At 54.2% G+C, this 13,554-nt stretch overlaps 15 non-coding genes across 15 annotated transcripts; all 15 read left to right on the top strand.

The window, feature by feature from the left end:
- The first annotated feature begins 215 nt into the window (after window positions 1–215).
- Window positions 216–334, top strand: LOC126431571 (5S ribosomal RNA). Its single transcript, XR_007577617.1, has one exon. It is a non-coding gene; the product is annotated as a 5S ribosomal RNA (ribosomal RNA).
- Window positions 335–1,146: 812 nt separating this feature from the next.
- On the top strand, window positions 1,147–1,265 carry LOC126431569 (5S ribosomal RNA). Its single transcript, XR_007577616.1, has one exon. It is a non-coding gene; the product is annotated as a 5S ribosomal RNA (ribosomal RNA).
- An 812-nt stretch (window positions 1,266–2,077) lies between these two features.
- On the top strand, window positions 2,078–2,196 carry LOC126431568 (5S ribosomal RNA). The gene has a single exon (XR_007577615.1). It is a non-coding gene; the product is annotated as a 5S ribosomal RNA (ribosomal RNA).
- An 812-nt stretch (window positions 2,197–3,008) lies between these two features.
- LOC126431567 (5S ribosomal RNA) lies at window positions 3,009–3,127 on the top strand. Its single transcript, XR_007577614.1, has one exon. It is a non-coding gene; the product is annotated as a 5S ribosomal RNA (ribosomal RNA).
- An 812-nt stretch (window positions 3,128–3,939) lies between these two features.
- Window positions 3,940–4,058, top strand: LOC126431566 (5S ribosomal RNA). The gene has a single exon (XR_007577613.1). It is a non-coding gene; the product is annotated as a 5S ribosomal RNA (ribosomal RNA).
- Window positions 4,059–4,870: 812 nt separating this feature from the next.
- On the top strand, window positions 4,871–4,989 carry LOC126431565 (5S ribosomal RNA). The gene has a single exon (XR_007577612.1). It is a non-coding gene; the product is annotated as a 5S ribosomal RNA (ribosomal RNA).
- An 812-nt stretch (window positions 4,990–5,801) lies between these two features.
- On the top strand, window positions 5,802–5,920 carry LOC126431564 (5S ribosomal RNA). Its single transcript, XR_007577611.1, has one exon. It is a non-coding gene; the product is annotated as a 5S ribosomal RNA (ribosomal RNA).
- An 812-nt stretch (window positions 5,921–6,732) lies between these two features.
- Window positions 6,733–6,851, top strand: LOC126431563 (5S ribosomal RNA). Its single transcript, XR_007577610.1, has one exon. It is a non-coding gene; the product is annotated as a 5S ribosomal RNA (ribosomal RNA).
- Window positions 6,852–7,663: 812 nt separating this feature from the next.
- Window positions 7,664–7,782, top strand: LOC126431562 (5S ribosomal RNA). The gene has a single exon (XR_007577609.1). It is a non-coding gene; the product is annotated as a 5S ribosomal RNA (ribosomal RNA).
- An 812-nt stretch (window positions 7,783–8,594) lies between these two features.
- LOC126431597 (5S ribosomal RNA) lies at window positions 8,595–8,713 on the top strand. The gene has a single exon (XR_007577641.1). It is a non-coding gene; the product is annotated as a 5S ribosomal RNA (ribosomal RNA).
- Window positions 8,714–9,526: 813 nt separating this feature from the next.
- Window positions 9,527–9,645, top strand: LOC126431596 (5S ribosomal RNA). The gene has a single exon (XR_007577640.1). It is a non-coding gene; the product is annotated as a 5S ribosomal RNA (ribosomal RNA).
- An 815-nt stretch (window positions 9,646–10,460) lies between these two features.
- LOC126431595 (5S ribosomal RNA) lies at window positions 10,461–10,577 on the top strand. The gene has a single exon (XR_007577639.1). It is a non-coding gene; the product is annotated as a 5S ribosomal RNA (ribosomal RNA).
- Window positions 10,578–11,391: 814 nt separating this feature from the next.
- LOC126431585 (5S ribosomal RNA) lies at window positions 11,392–11,510 on the top strand. The gene has a single exon (XR_007577630.1). It is a non-coding gene; the product is annotated as a 5S ribosomal RNA (ribosomal RNA).
- An 812-nt stretch (window positions 11,511–12,322) lies between these two features.
- Window positions 12,323–12,441, top strand: LOC126431573 (5S ribosomal RNA). The gene has a single exon (XR_007577619.1). It is a non-coding gene; the product is annotated as a 5S ribosomal RNA (ribosomal RNA).
- Window positions 12,442–13,257: 816 nt separating this feature from the next.
- Window positions 13,258–13,376, top strand: LOC126431561 (5S ribosomal RNA). The gene has a single exon (XR_007577608.1). It is a non-coding gene; the product is annotated as a 5S ribosomal RNA (ribosomal RNA).
- Window positions 13,377–13,554: the final 178 nt, after the last annotated feature.

The following is a 13,554-nucleotide window of genomic DNA, read 5'->3' as shown; positions in this document are numbered from 1 at the left end:
TGCAACGAGCAACAGTGCGTCTCACACACGCGGCGGTGCGCCCGCTAATTCGGCCGTCGGTCTGCTGGGACGCCGGGCGCGCCCCCCGCGCCGTCCGCGAGGAACTGGCTGTTGCAGAAGGAAGTGCTTTCGTCAAATGCGGCGGAAAACTAACATTTTGTGTGTTGGGAGAGAAGCCGAACGCGAATTCCGCCGTGCTCCTACCTTGCACGAGTGCCAACGGCCATACCATGATGAATACACCGGTTCTCGTCCGATCACCGAAGTTAAGCATCATTGGGCCCGGTTAGTACTTGGATGGGTGACCGCCTGGGAAACCCGGGTGCTGTTGGCTCCCTTCCTTTTCTTTTTGTTTTGTTATTATGTCGCTACCCCTGCCAGCCCAATTTTCAAACTGCCTTTCTGTTGTGACAAAGATGCTTCCTTAACCCTTTTAAACTACTGTAATGGTACGAAAATGCAGTAATTAACTCAGTTTGAGGGAGAATGTGCTAACCAAGTTTGCCAAGAAGACTTTGATAACGACAAAACAGTACGAATCGGCAGTTGATTTCTGAAATACGTCACCGCCAATTTTTGTGTAAAGTTCCAAATTTGATTTGTAATCACGAATTTATTCCTTAGTCGTCTCGTCTCGTCCCGCAGACGTTTGTCGTGCTTGCGCTGTCATATGGACCACGACCCGAGCGGCAGCGAGCGGCAGTCGAGCAAAGTCGGGACAAGTCGGGACGGGGACAGGGATAGGAATGGCGCGAATGCACTGCAAACTACGCAGACACCTGGTGTGAGGCGAGGAAGCCCACATCGCTACCAGTGGCGCCCTCCAGCACGACACTGCCACACCCCGCACAGGCCCTCCGCTGGACACCAGGGACAAGATGCGTCCTCCGCGTGTGTCGAAGGCTGCACGCGCCCAACGAATGACAGGAGGTGCAACGAGCAACAGTGCGTCTCACACACGCGGCGGTGCGCCCGCTAATTCGGCCGTCGGTCTGCTGGGACGCCGGGCGCGCCCCCCGCGCCGTCCGCGAGGAACTGGCTGTTGCAGAAGGAAGTGCTTTCGTCAAATGCGGCGGAAAACTAACATTTTGTGTGTTGGGAGAGAAGCCGAACGCGAATTCCGCCGTGCTCCTACCTTGCACGAGTGCCAACGGCCATACCATGATGAATACACCGGTTCTCGTCCGATCACCGAAGTTAAGCATCATTGGGCCCGGTTAGTACTTGGATGGGTGACCGCCTGGGAAACCCGGGTGCTGTTGGCTCCCTTCCTTTTCTTTTTGTTTTGTTATTATGTCGCTACCCCTGCCAGCCCAATTTTCAAACTGCCTTTCTGTTGTGACAAAGATGCTTCCTTAACCCTTTTAAACTACTGTAATGGTACGAAAATGCAGTAATTAACTCAGTTTGAGGGAGAATGTGCTAACCAAGTTTGCCAAGAAGACTTTGATAACGACAAAACAGTACGAATCGGCAGTTGATTTCTGAAATACGTCACCGCCAATTTTTGTGTAAAGTTCCAAATTTGATTTGTAATCACGAATTTATTCCTTAGTCGTCTCGTCTCGTCCCGCAGACGTTTGTCGTGCTTGCGCTGTCATATGGACCACGACCCGAGCGGCAGCGAGCGGCAGTCGAGCAAAGTCGGGACAAGTCGGGACGGGGACAGGGATAGGAATGGCGCGAATGCACTGCAAACTACGCAGACACCTGGTGTGAGGCGAGGAAGCCCACATCGCTACCAGTGGCGCCCTCCAGCACGACACTGCCACACCCCGCACAGGCCCTCCGCTGGACACCAGGGACAAGATGCGTCCTCCGCGTGTGTCGAAGGCTGCACGCGCCCAACGAATGACAGGAGGTGCAACGAGCAACAGTGCGTCTCACACACGCGGCGGTGCGCCCGCTAATTCGGCCGTCGGTCTGCTGGGACGCCGGGCGCGCCCCCCGCGCCGTCCGCGAGGAACTGGCTGTTGCAGAAGGAAGTGCTTTCGTCAAATGCGGCGGAAAACTAACATTTTGTGTGTTGGGAGAGAAGCCGAACGCGAATTCCGCCGTGCTCCTACCTTGCACGAGTGCCAACGGCCATACCATGATGAATACACCGGTTCTCGTCCGATCACCGAAGTTAAGCATCATTGGGCCCGGTTAGTACTTGGATGGGTGACCGCCTGGGAAACCCGGGTGCTGTTGGCTCCCTTCCTTTTCTTTTTGTTTTGTTATTATGTCGCTACCCCTGCCAGCCCAATTTTCAAACTGCCTTTCTGTTGTGACAAAGATGCTTCCTTAACCCTTTTAAACTACTGTAATGGTACGAAAATGCAGTAATTAACTCAGTTTGAGGGAGAATGTGCTAACCAAGTTTGCCAAGAAGACTTTGATAACGACAAAACAGTACGAATCGGCAGTTGATTTCTGAAATACGTCACCGCCAATTTTTGTGTAAAGTTCCAAATTTGATTTGTAATCACGAATTTATTCCTTAGTCGTCTCGTCTCGTCCCGCAGACGTTTGTCGTGCTTGCGCTGTCATATGGACCACGACCCGAGCGGCAGCGAGCGGCAGTCGAGCAAAGTCGGGACAAGTCGGGACGGGGACAGGGATAGGAATGGCGCGAATGCACTGCAAACTACGCAGACACCTGGTGTGAGGCGAGGAAGCCCACATCGCTACCAGTGGCGCCCTCCAGCACGACACTGCCACACCCCGCACAGGCCCTCCGCTGGACACCAGGGACAAGATGCGTCCTCCGCGTGTGTCGAAGGCTGCACGCGCCCAACGAATGACAGGAGGTGCAACGAGCAACAGTGCGTCTCACACACGCGGCGGTGCGCCCGCTAATTCGGCCGTCGGTCTGCTGGGACGCCGGGCGCGCCCCCCGCGCCGTCCGCGAGGAACTGGCTGTTGCAGAAGGAAGTGCTTTCGTCAAATGCGGCGGAAAACTAACATTTTGTGTGTTGGGAGAGAAGCCGAACGCGAATTCCGCCGTGCTCCTACCTTGCACGAGTGCCAACGGCCATACCATGATGAATACACCGGTTCTCGTCCGATCACCGAAGTTAAGCATCATTGGGCCCGGTTAGTACTTGGATGGGTGACCGCCTGGGAAACCCGGGTGCTGTTGGCTCCCTTCCTTTTCTTTTTGTTTTGTTATTATGTCGCTACCCCTGCCAGCCCAATTTTCAAACTGCCTTTCTGTTGTGACAAAGATGCTTCCTTAACCCTTTTAAACTACTGTAATGGTACGAAAATGCAGTAATTAACTCAGTTTGAGGGAGAATGTGCTAACCAAGTTTGCCAAGAAGACTTTGATAACGACAAAACAGTACGAATCGGCAGTTGATTTCTGAAATACGTCACCGCCAATTTTTGTGTAAAGTTCCAAATTTGATTTGTAATCACGAATTTATTCCTTAGTCGTCTCGTCTCGTCCCGCAGACGTTTGTCGTGCTTGCGCTGTCATATGGACCACGACCCGAGCGGCAGCGAGCGGCAGTCGAGCAAAGTCGGGACAAGTCGGGACGGGGACAGGGATAGGAATGGCGCGAATGCACTGCAAACTACGCAGACACCTGGTGTGAGGCGAGGAAGCCCACATCGCTACCAGTGGCGCCCTCCAGCACGACACTGCCACACCCCGCACAGGCCCTCCGCTGGACACCAGGGACAAGATGCGTCCTCCGCGTGTGTCGAAGGCTGCACGCGCCCAACGAATGACAGGAGGTGCAACGAGCAACAGTGCGTCTCACACACGCGGCGGTGCGCCCGCTAATTCGGCCGTCGGTCTGCTGGGACGCCGGGCGCGCCCCCCGCGCCGTCCGCGAGGAACTGGCTGTTGCAGAAGGAAGTGCTTTCGTCAAATGCGGCGGAAAACTAACATTTTGTGTGTTGGGAGAGAAGCCGAACGCGAATTCCGCCGTGCTCCTACCTTGCACGAGTGCCAACGGCCATACCATGATGAATACACCGGTTCTCGTCCGATCACCGAAGTTAAGCATCATTGGGCCCGGTTAGTACTTGGATGGGTGACCGCCTGGGAAACCCGGGTGCTGTTGGCTCCCTTCCTTTTCTTTTTGTTTTGTTATTATGTCGCTACCCCTGCCAGCCCAATTTTCAAACTGCCTTTCTGTTGTGACAAAGATGCTTCCTTAACCCTTTTAAACTACTGTAATGGTACGAAAATGCAGTAATTAACTCAGTTTGAGGGAGAATGTGCTAACCAAGTTTGCCAAGAAGACTTTGATAACGACAAAACAGTACGAATCGGCAGTTGATTTCTGAAATACGTCACCGCCAATTTTTGTGTAAAGTTCCAAATTTGATTTGTAATCACGAATTTATTCCTTAGTCGTCTCGTCTCGTCCCGCAGACGTTTGTCGTGCTTGCGCTGTCATATGGACCACGACCCGAGCGGCAGCGAGCGGCAGTCGAGCAAAGTCGGGACAAGTCGGGACGGGGACAGGGATAGGAATGGCGCGAATGCACTGCAAACTACGCAGACACCTGGTGTGAGGCGAGGAAGCCCACATCGCTACCAGTGGCGCCCTCCAGCACGACACTGCCACACCCCGCACAGGCCCTCCGCTGGACACCAGGGACAAGATGCGTCCTCCGCGTGTGTCGAAGGCTGCACGCGCCCAACGAATGACAGGAGGTGCAACGAGCAACAGTGCGTCTCACACACGCGGCGGTGCGCCCGCTAATTCGGCCGTCGGTCTGCTGGGACGCCGGGCGCGCCCCCCGCGCCGTCCGCGAGGAACTGGCTGTTGCAGAAGGAAGTGCTTTCGTCAAATGCGGCGGAAAACTAACATTTTGTGTGTTGGGAGAGAAGCCGAACGCGAATTCCGCCGTGCTCCTACCTTGCACGAGTGCCAACGGCCATACCATGATGAATACACCGGTTCTCGTCCGATCACCGAAGTTAAGCATCATTGGGCCCGGTTAGTACTTGGATGGGTGACCGCCTGGGAAACCCGGGTGCTGTTGGCTCCCTTCCTTTTCTTTTTGTTTTGTTATTATGTCGCTACCCCTGCCAGCCCAATTTTCAAACTGCCTTTCTGTTGTGACAAAGATGCTTCCTTAACCCTTTTAAACTACTGTAATGGTACGAAAATGCAGTAATTAACTCAGTTTGAGGGAGAATGTGCTAACCAAGTTTGCCAAGAAGACTTTGATAACGACAAAACAGTACGAATCGGCAGTTGATTTCTGAAATACGTCACCGCCAATTTTTGTGTAAAGTTCCAAATTTGATTTGTAATCACGAATTTATTCCTTAGTCGTCTCGTCTCGTCCCGCAGACGTTTGTCGTGCTTGCGCTGTCATATGGACCACGACCCGAGCGGCAGCGAGCGGCAGTCGAGCAAAGTCGGGACAAGTCGGGACGGGGACAGGGATAGGAATGGCGCGAATGCACTGCAAACTACGCAGACACCTGGTGTGAGGCGAGGAAGCCCACATCGCTACCAGTGGCGCCCTCCAGCACGACACTGCCACACCCCGCACAGGCCCTCCGCTGGACACCAGGGACAAGATGCGTCCTCCGCGTGTGTCGAAGGCTGCACGCGCCCAACGAATGACAGGAGGTGCAACGAGCAACAGTGCGTCTCACACACGCGGCGGTGCGCCCGCTAATTCGGCCGTCGGTCTGCTGGGACGCCGGGCGCGCCCCCCGCGCCGTCCGCGAGGAACTGGCTGTTGCAGAAGGAAGTGCTTTCGTCAAATGCGGCGGAAAACTAACATTTTGTGTGTTGGGAGAGAAGCCGAACGCGAATTCCGCCGTGCTCCTACCTTGCACGAGTGCCAACGGCCATACCATGATGAATACACCGGTTCTCGTCCGATCACCGAAGTTAAGCATCATTGGGCCCGGTTAGTACTTGGATGGGTGACCGCCTGGGAAACCCGGGTGCTGTTGGCTCCCTTCCTTTTCTTTTTGTTTTGTTATTATGTCGCTACCCCTGCCAGCCCAATTTTCAAACTGCCTTTCTGTTGTGACAAAGATGCTTCCTTAACCCTTTTAAACTACTGTAATGGTACGAAAATGCAGTAATTAACTCAGTTTGAGGGAGAATGTGCTAACCAAGTTTGCCAAGAAGACTTTGATAACGACAAAACAGTACGAATCGGCAGTTGATTTCTGAAATACGTCACCGCCAATTTTTGTGTAAAGTTCCAAATTTGATTTGTAATCACGAATTTATTCCTTAGTCGTCTCGTCTCGTCCCGCAGACGTTTGTCGTGCTTGCGCTGTCATATGGACCACGACCCGAGCGGCAGCGAGCGGCAGTCGAGCAAAGTCGGGACAAGTCGGGACGGGGACAGGGATAGGAATGGCGCGAATGCACTGCAAACTACGCAGACACCTGGTGTGAGGCGAGGAAGCCCACATCGCTACCAGTGGCGCCCTCCAGCACGACACTGCCACACCCCGCACAGGCCCTCCGCTGGACACCAGGGACAAGATGCGTCCTCCGCGTGTGTCGAAGGCTGCACGCGCCCAACGAATGACAGGAGGTGCAACGAGCAACAGTGCGTCTCACACACGCGGCGGTGCGCCCGCTAATTCGGCCGTCGGTCTGCTGGGACGCCGGGCGCGCCCCCCGCGCCGTCCGCGAGGAACTGGCTGTTGCAGAAGGAAGTGCTTTCGTCAAATGCGGCGGAAAACTAACATTTTGTGTGTTGGGAGAGAAGCCGAACGCGAATTCCGCCGTGCTCCTACCTTGCACGAGTGCCAACGGCCATACCATGATGAATACACCGGTTCTCGTCCGATCACCGAAGTTAAGCATCATTGGGCCCGGTTAGTACTTGGATGGGTGACCGCCTGGGAAACCCGGGTGCTGTTGGCTCCCTTCCTTTTCTTTTTGTTTTGTTATTATGTCGCTACCCCTGCCAGCCCAATTTTCAAACTGCCTTTCTGTTGTGACAAAGATGCTTCCTTAACCCTTTTAAACTACTGTAATGGTACGAAAATGCAGTAATTAACTCAGTTTGAGGGAGAATGTGCTAACCAAGTTTGCCAAGAAGACTTTGATAACGACAAAACAGTACGAATCGGCAGTTGATTTCTGAAATACGTCACCGCCAATTTTTGTGTAAAGTTCCAAATTTGATTTGTAATCACGAATTTATTCCTTAGTCGTCTCGTCTCGTCCCGCAGACGTTTGTCGTGCTTGCGCTGTCATATGGACCACGACCCGAGCGGCAGCGAGCGGCAGTCGAGCAAAGTCGGGACAAGTCGGGACGGGGACAGGGATAGGAATGGCGCGAATGCACTGCAAACTACGCAGACACCTGGTGTGAGGCGAGGAAGCCCACATCGCTACCAGTGGCGCCCTCCAGCACGACACTGCCACACCCCGCACAGGCCCTCCGCTGGACACCAGGGACAAGATGCGTCCTCCGCGTGTGTCGAAGGCTGCACGCGCCCAACGAATGACAGGAGGTGCAACGAGCAACAGTGCGTCTCACACACGCGGCGGTGCGCCCGCTAATTCGGCCGTCGGTCTGCTGGGACGCCGGGCGCGCCCCCCGCGCCGTCCGCGAGGAACTGGCTGTTGCAGAAGGAAGTGCTTTCGTCAAATGCGGCGGAAAACTAACATTTTGTGTGTTGGGAGAGAAGCCGAACGCGAATTCCGCCGTGCTCCTACCTTGCACGAGTGCCAACGGCCATACCATGATGAATACACCGGTTCTCGTCCGATCACCGAAGTTAAGCATCATTGGGCCCGGTTAGTACTTGGATGGGTGACCGCCTGGGAAACCCGGGTGCTGTTGGCTCCCTTCCTTTTCTTTTTGTTTTGTTATTATGTCGCTACCCCTGCCAGCCCAATTTTCAAACTGCCTTTCTGTTGTGACAAAGATGCTTCCTTAACCCTTTTAAACTACTGTAATGGTACGAAAATGCAGTAATTAACTCAGTTTGAGGGAGAATGTGCTAACCAAGTTTGCCAAGAAGACTTTGATAACGACAAAACAGTACGAATCGGCAGTTGATTTCTGAAATACGTCACCGCCAATTTTTGTGTAAAGTTCCAAATTTGATTTGTAATCACGAATTTATTCCTTAGTCGTCTCGTCTCGTCCCGCAGACGTTTGTCGTGCTTGCGCTGTCATATGGACCACGACCCGAGCGGCAGCGAGCGGCAGTCGAGCAAAGTCGGGACAAGTCGGGACGGGGACAGGGATAGGAATGGCGCGAATGCACTGCAAACTACGCAGACACCTGGTGTGAGGCGAGGAAGCCCACATCGCTACCAGTGGCGCCCTCCAGCACGACACTGCCACACCCCGCACAGGCCCTCCGCTGGACACCAGGGACAAGATGCGTCCTCCGCGTGTGTCGAAGGCTGCACGCGCCCAACGAATGACAGGAGGTGCAACGAGCAACAGTGCGTCTCACACACGCGGCGGTGCGCCCGCTAATTCGGCCGTCGGTCTGCTGGGACGCCGGGCGCGCCCCCCGCGCCGTCCGCGAGGAACTGGCTGTTGCAGAAGGAAGTGCTTTCGTCAAATGCGGCGGAAAACTAACATTTTGTGTGTTGGGAGAGAAGCCGAACGCGAATTCCGCCGTGCTCCTACCTTGCACGAGTGCCAACGGCCATACCATGATGAATACACCGGTTCTCGTCCGATCACCGAAGTTAAGCATCATTGGGCCCGGTTAGTACTTGGATGGGTGACCGCCTGGGAAACCCGGGTGCTGTTGGCTCCCTTCCTTTTCTTTTTGTTTTGTTATTATGTCGCTACCCCTGCCAGCCCAATTTTCAAACTGCCTTTCTGTTGTGACAAAGATGCTTCCTTAACCCTTTTAAACTACTGTAATGGTACGAAAATGCAGTAATTAACTCAGTTTGAGGGAGAATGTGCTAACCAAGTTTGCCAAGAAGACTTTGATAACGACAAAACAGTACGAATCGGCAGTTGATTTCTGAAATACGTCACCGCCAATTTTTGTGTAAAGTTCCAAATTTGATTTGTAATCACGAATTTATTCCTTAGTCGTCTCGTCTCGTCCCGCAGACGTTTGTCGTGCTTGCGCTGTCATATGGACCACGACCCGAGCGGCAGCGAGCGGCAGTCGAGCAAAGTCGGGACAAGTCGGGACGGGGGACAGGGATAGGAATGGCGCGAATGCACTGCAAACTACGCAGACACCTGGTGTGAGGCGAGGAAGCCCACATCGCTACCAGTGGCGCCCTCCAGCACGACACTGCCACACCCCGCACAGGCCCTCCGCTGGACACCAGGGACAAGATGCGTCCTCCGCGTGTGTCGAAGGCTGCACGCGCCCAACGAATGACAGGAGGTGCAACGAGCAACAGTGCGTCTCACACACGCGGCGGTGCGCCCGCTAATTCGGCCGTCGGTCTGCTGGGACGCCGGGCGCGCCCCCCGCGCCGTCCGCGAGGAACTGGCTGTTGCAGAAGGAAGTGCTTTCGTCAAATGCGGCGGAAAACTAACATTTTGTGTGTTGGGAGAGAAGCCGAACGCGAATTCCGCCGTGCTCCTACCTTGCACGAGTGCCAACGGCCATACCATGATGAATACACCGGTTCTCGTCCGATCACCGAAGTTAAGCATCATTGGGCCCGGTTAGTACTTGGATGGGTGACCGCCTGGGAAACCCGGGTGCTGTTGGCTCCCTTCCTTTTCTTTTTGTTTTGTTATTATGTCGCTACCCCTGCCAGCCCAATTTTCAAACTGCCTTTCTGTTGTGACAAAGATGCTTCCTTAACCCTTTTAAACTACTGTAATGGTACGAAAATGCAGTAATTAACTCAGTTTGAGGGAGAATGTGCTAACCAAGTTTGCCAAGAAGACTTTGATAACGACAAAACAGTACGAATCGGCAGTTGATTTCTGAAATACGTCACCGCCAATTTTTGTGTAAAGTTCCAAATTTGATTTGTAATCACGAATTTATTCCTTAGTCGTCTCGTCTCGTCCCGCAGACGTTTGTCGTGCTTGCGCTGTCATATGGACCACGACCCGAGCGGCAGCGAGCGGCAGTCGAGCAAAGTCGGGACAAGTCGGGACGGGGACAGGGATAGGAATGGCGCGAATGCACTGCAAACCTACGCAGACACCTGGTGTGAGGCGAGGAAGCCCACATCGCTACCAGTGGCGCCCTCCAGCACGACACTGCCACACCCCGCACAGGCCCTCCGCTGGACACCAGGGACAAGATGCGTCCTCCGCGTGTGTCGAAGGCTGCACGCGCCCAACGAATGACAGGAGGTGCAACGAGCAACAGTGCGTCTCACACACGCGGCGGTGCGCCCGCTAATTCGGCCGTCGGTCTGCTGGGACGCCGGGCGCGCCCCCCGCGCCGTCCGCGAGGGAAACTGGCTGTTGCAGAAGGAAGTGCTTTCGTCAAATGCGGCGGAAAACTAACATTTTGTGTGTTGGGAGAGAAGCCGAACGCGAATTCCGCCGTGCTCCTACCTTGCACGAGTGCCAACGGCCATACCATGATGAATACACCGGTTCTCGTCCGATCACCGAAGTTAAGCTCATTGGGCCCGGTTAGTACTTGGATGGGTGACCGCCTGGGAAACCGGGTGCTGTTGGCTCCCTTCCTTTTCTTTTTGTTTTGTTATTATGTCGCTACCCCTGCCAGCCCAATTTTCAAACTGCCTTTCTGTTGTGACAAAGATGCTTCCTTAACCCTTTTAAACTACTGTAATGGTACGAAAATGCAGTAATTAACTCAGTTTGAGGGAGAATGTGCTAACCAAGTTTGCCAAGAAGACTTTGATAACGACAAAACAGTACGAATCGGCAGTTGATTTCTGAAATACGTCACCGCCAATTTTTGTGTAAAGTTCCAAATTTGATTTGTAATCACGAATTTATTCCTTAGTCGTCTCGTCTCGTCCCCGCAGACGTTTGTCGTGCTTGCGCTGTCATATGGACCACGACCCGAGCGGCAGCGAGCGGCAGTCGAGCAAAGTCGGGACAAGTCGGGACGGGGACAGGGATAGGAATGGCGCGAATGCACTGCAAACTACGCAGACACCTGGTGTGAGGCGAGGAAGCCCACATCGCTACCAGTGGCGCCCTCCAGCACGACACTGCCACACCCCGCACAGGCCCTCCGCTGGACACCAGGGACAAGATGCGTCCTCCGCGTGTGTCGAAGGCTGCACGCGCCCAACGAATGACAGGAGGTGCAAACGAGCAACAGTGCGTCTCACACACGCGGCGGTGCGCCCGCTAATTCGGCCGTCGGTCTGCTGGGACGCCGGGCGCGCCCCCCGCGCCGTCCGCGAGGAACTGGCTGTTGCAGAAGGAAGTGCTTTCGTCAAATGCGGCGGAAAACTAACATTTTGTGTGTTGGGAGAGAAGCCGAACGCGAATTCCGCCGTGCTCCTACCTTGCACGAGTGCCAACGGCCATACCATGATGAATACACCGGTTCTCGTCCGATCACCGAAGTTAAGCATCATTGGGCCCGGTTAGTACTTGGATGGGTGACCGCCTGGGAAACCCGGGTGCTGTTGGCTCCCTTCCTTTTCTTTTTGTTTTGTTATTATGTCGCTACCCCTGCCAGCCCAATTTTCAAACTGCCTTTCTGTTGTGACAAAGATGCTTCCTTAACCCTTTTAAACTACTGTAATGGTACGAAAATGCAGTAATTAACTCAGTTTGAGGGAGAATGTGCTAACCAAGTTTGCCAAGAAGACTTTGATAACGACAAAACAGTACGAATCGGCAGTTGATTTCTGAAATACGTCACCGCCAATTTTTGTGTAAAGTTCCAAATTTGATTTGTAATCACGAATTTATTCCTTAGTCGTCTCGTCTCGTCCCGCAGACGTTTGTCGTGCTTGCGCTGTCATATGGACCACGACCCGAGCGGCAGCGAGCGGCAGTCGAGCAAAGTCGGGACAAGTCGGGACGGGGACAGGGATAGGAATGGCGCGAATGCACTGCAAACTACGCAGACACCTGGTGTGAGGCGAGGGAAGCCCACATCGCTACCAGTGGCGCCCTCCAGCACGACACTGCCACACCCGCACAGGCCCTCCGCTGGACACCAGGGACAAGATGCGTCCTCCGCGTGTGTCGAAGGCTGCACGCGCCCAACGAATGACAGGAGGTGCAACGAGCAACAGTGCGTCTCACACACGCGGCGGTGCGCCCGCTAATTCGGGCCGTCGGTCTGCTGGGACGCCGGGCGCGCCCCCCGCGCCGTCCGCGAGGAACTGGCTGTTGCAGAAGGAAGTGCTTTCGTCAAATGCGGCGGAAAACTAACATTTTGTGTGTTGGGAGAGAAGCCGAACGCGAATTCGCCGTGCTCCTACCTTGCACGAGTGCCAACGGCCATACCATGATGAATACACCGGTTCTCGTCCGATCACCGAAGTTAAGCATCATTGGGCCCGGTTAGTACTTGGATGGGTGACCGCCTGGGAAACCCGGGTGCTGTTGGCTCCCTTCCTTTTCTTTTTGTTTTGTTATTATGTCGCTACCCCTGCCAGCCCAATTTTCAAACTGACCTTTCTGTTTGTGACAAGATGCTTCCTTAACCCTTTTAAACTACTGTAATGGTACGAAAATGCAGTAATTAACTCAGTTTGAGGGAGAATGTGCTAACCAAGTTTGCCAAGAAGACTTTGATAACGACAAAACAGTACGAATCGGCAGTTGATTTCTGAAATACGTCACCGCCAATTTTTGTGTAAAGTTCCAAATTTGATTTGTAATCACGAATTTATTCCTTAGTCGTCTCGTCTCGTCCCGCAGACGTTTGTCGTGCTTGCGCTGGTCATATGGACCACGACCCCGAGCGGCAGCGAGCGGCAGTCGAGCAAAGTCGGGACAAGTCGGGACGGGGACAGGGATAGGAATGGCGCGAATGCACTGCAAACTACGCAGACACCTGGTGTGAGGCGAGGAAGCCCACATCGCTACCAGTGGCGCCCTCCAGCACGACACTGCCACACCCCGCACAGGCCCTCCGCTGGACACCAGGGACAAGATGCGTCCTCCGCGTGTGTCGAAGGCTGCACGCGCCCAACGAATGACAGGAGGTGCAACGAGCAACAGTGCGTCTCACACACGCGGCGGTGCGCCCGCTAATTCGGCCGTCGGTCTGCTGGGACGCCGGGCGCGCCCCCCGCGCCGTCCGCGAGGAACTGGCTGTTGCAGAAGGAAGTGCTTTCGTCAAATGCGGCGGAAAACTAACATTTTGTGTGTTGGGAGAGAAGCCGAACGCGAATTCCGCCCGTGCTCCTACCTTGCACGAGTGCCAACGGCCATACCATGATGAATACACCGGTTCTCGTCCGATCACCGAAGTTAAGCATCATTGGGCCCGGTTAGTACTTGGATGGGTGACCGCCTGGGAAACCCGGGTGCTGTTGGCTCCTTCCTTTTCTTTTTGTTTTGTTATTATGTCGCTACCCCTGCCAGCCCAATTTTCAAACTGCCTTTCTGTTGTGACAAAGATGCTTCCTTAACCCTTTTAAACTACTGTAATGGTACGAAAATGCAGTAATTAACTCAGTTTGAGGGAGAATGTGCTAACCAAGTTTGCCAAGAAGA

Source organism: Schistocerca serialis, unplaced genomic scaffold (genome assembly GCF_023864345.2).
Source record: "Schistocerca serialis cubense isolate TAMUIC-IGC-003099 unplaced genomic scaffold, iqSchSeri2.2 HiC_scaffold_1098, whole genome shotgun sequence".
NCBI lineage: Eukaryota > Metazoa > Arthropoda > Insecta > Orthoptera > Acrididae > Schistocerca > Schistocerca serialis.
This window is presented reverse-complemented; position numbering and strand designations above follow the sequence as displayed.